This window comes from Pinus tabuliformis, chromosome 5_1 (assembly GCF_031772625.1).
Source record: "Pinus tabuliformis cultivar Carrire ecotype Pingquan chromosome 5_1, CPIR1, whole genome shotgun sequence".
NCBI lineage: Eukaryota > Viridiplantae > Streptophyta > Pinopsida > Pinales > Pinaceae > Pinus > Pinus tabuliformis.
This window is the reverse complement of record NC_142305.1, coordinates 883,757,792-883,760,388: the sequence shown is the minus strand read 5'-3', so window position 1 is coordinate 883,760,388 and position 2,597 is coordinate 883,757,792. Positions and strand designations below refer to the sequence as shown.

Here is a 2,597-nt window from a genome sequence, read left to right as displayed (position 1 = left end):
TGTCCCTATGGTCAAGTTACATGGTTTTAAAAAATAACCATATGTAGTGCATGCTCATTCTGCACCATACATGCGGATAATGTTTAAAAAAAATAGTTCAATACTACACAATCTCCATGTCAACTCTTCCAAATCACAAACTAAAACACTAAAGCTCACCAGAGCCAATGCTCAAGTTAGTGGCCATACAAGGCACCAAGGGAGAATACCATGGGGTGGAATTACCTTTGCATTACACAATGATATAATATGTGGGCGCTTAGATACATTAAGTGATTATATTGATGTTTATTATTCAATGCAGGATAGCATGGTGGGTGTTGTGGTTAAGAAAATTAAGAGGACATTTTTTGTTAGGGACAAGGTCTTGGTTGGTGGATTTGATTGGGTACACAAAAGAGGCATGATAGAAGATGTATTTGAGTGGAATTTATAGCTTCTGGATTTTCCAGTTGCAAATTTTCATCATTTTCTTACCCTTTCCTCCATGGAGCAATCCAAGTTTGAGCCCTTTAGTTTCACCAAATTCTTGGTGGAAGCTGAGTCTACAGAGATTCCCTTTCAATTGGTTTTGAACAAGTTGGATACTGTACAAGAAGAGGTTGTGCATAAGCGGAGAGATGAAGTAAGAACTCGGGGTTATGAGCCTCTCTTTTGCAGTGCTCATACAAACACTAGATTGACAACTATTTCTGAAGTTTTAGAGAACTGCACATTTGTAGTGGTCGGTCCTAGTGGAGTAGGGAAGTCTAGTTTGATCAATGCATTGCATCGTGGTCTAGAAATTCCTAGTGACATGGACATTTTTGTAGGATAGGCAAGGGATGGAAGCAAGTGGTTTGAACAATAACGTGTTAGAGAAATTTTTGTGAGAAGTGGTCATGGAAAGCATACTACATGGAATGTATCACTATTTCCACTACTAGTTGGTGGCTATCTTACTGACACACCTGGTTTCAACCAACCCAGACTCATAAAAGTTAGAAAGAGTTCTCTAGCATGGATGTTCCTTGATATCAGGAAAATGGTAGATGTTGAGAGAGTCTAGGTGGGTGTTCTTTCAAAGATTGTTTGCATGTTAGTGAGCCACGTTGTTGAGCCAAGAGGGTCATTATACAGCCCAGTATGATGTGTAACATTGTCCGTCTATCATCAAAATTGAATTGAAATTTTGTTCATGCCGACCAAATAAAAATTATGAAAAATCTAAAAATAAAAATAAAATTAAATATCTATACAAAATATTTAAATAATGTCGGCTCATAAGAAAATTTACACATGAAGAAATTAGATCCCTCTTGACTCATGTTAGATCTGTATTTAAGATGGATCTATGTTAGTGTAGTCAAAGGTGATTGGGAAAGGTATCCTTATTATTTTTAGTTACTTGATGAAATGAAAATACGGGAAGAGATATAGTTAAGGTTGATGGGTACCAAATGAGAAATTGATGTCAGATACCAGGGCTCTCAAATGGGCTTTAAATGAGTAGAACCAAGCCTAGAGCCTAAGAAACATTGTAGATTCTCCCGGAAGAGAGCCAATTAGTTAATTATGGATGAAATAATGCAGGAGGAGATGTTGACAAATAGAACAAATAAATTTGTAGGGCACAAACTGCTTAGGTGAATAGATTGAAATATGTATACTAGAATATGTCTTCACATAAATTCTTACAAAATCAGTGCGTCTTTGAGTTTGAATAGACGAATCATGTGGTTCATTTGTAAATATTGAATGACTGGAAAACCTCTATTCTTGAAGTTGAAGTTGTAAAGTGTCAACTTGGCTATACAATGTATTTTGGTGTTTTTAATGATTAGAAAAATAAATTTAGCATGGGCGACTAAGAGAGGCACTACAGGTTACAAATCAACTACTCAAAAATACCACGTGCTCCAAATATATGGAAGGCGACGACACCTAATTCGACGAAGTTTATGCCAAAGGGATACCTAGGAAGCGGTTTGGCCAAACTACTTATCTCTAGATCAATAGTCAAATTTTAGCCCGGGGGCACTCATCTTATATTCTAGAAACCACCAAGGAGTCCCCAAGAGGTGATTCATGGTTTTTGTCCAACTACATATAGTTTTTGTCGATGTGTGTGTGACAACACTCTAGGCCCGCACGTACTTCTTTTGTTTAGGCACTCATATATATGTTCTTATTTTTGTTTGAAAATTTCGATGTATGCATTATGAATATTTTAAATTGGGGCCTAACCTTATTTATTAATAGGGAAGATTTATCTTAATTTTATATATAAGTATTATTATTATTATTGTATAAAAAGTAAACATTGTTTATAGAAAAGTCAGTTTAAAAATTGATAGAAATAGTTAGGTTTAGGGTAGGAATAAAAGTAAAAAATCATCAATTTGTGGGGGTTCGGAGGTTTGGACTCTGTATGCTAGGAGACAATGTAATGAAGAAAACTCTTTGAAATTGAAGAATACAAGCTAGTTCTGATGCCAATTTTTGGGGTATGGTAACATTGATTTTTCCTTTAATGTGTGAGCATTTATTAATGTTTTTCTTCTACTAGCATATGTGTAATGAAGTTGTGGATATTTTTAAATTGTGATTGTGAATTT

At 35.2% G+C, this 2,597-nt stretch overlaps 1 pseudogene; it reads left to right on the top strand.

Moving 5' to 3' along the window:
• The window catches only part of LOC149167642 (small ribosomal subunit biogenesis GTPase RsgA 1, mitochondrial pseudogene), a 34,694-nt pseudogene extending 33,146 nt beyond the window's left edge, over window positions 1-1,548 (top strand).
• Window positions 1,549-2,597: the final 1,049 nt, after the last annotated feature.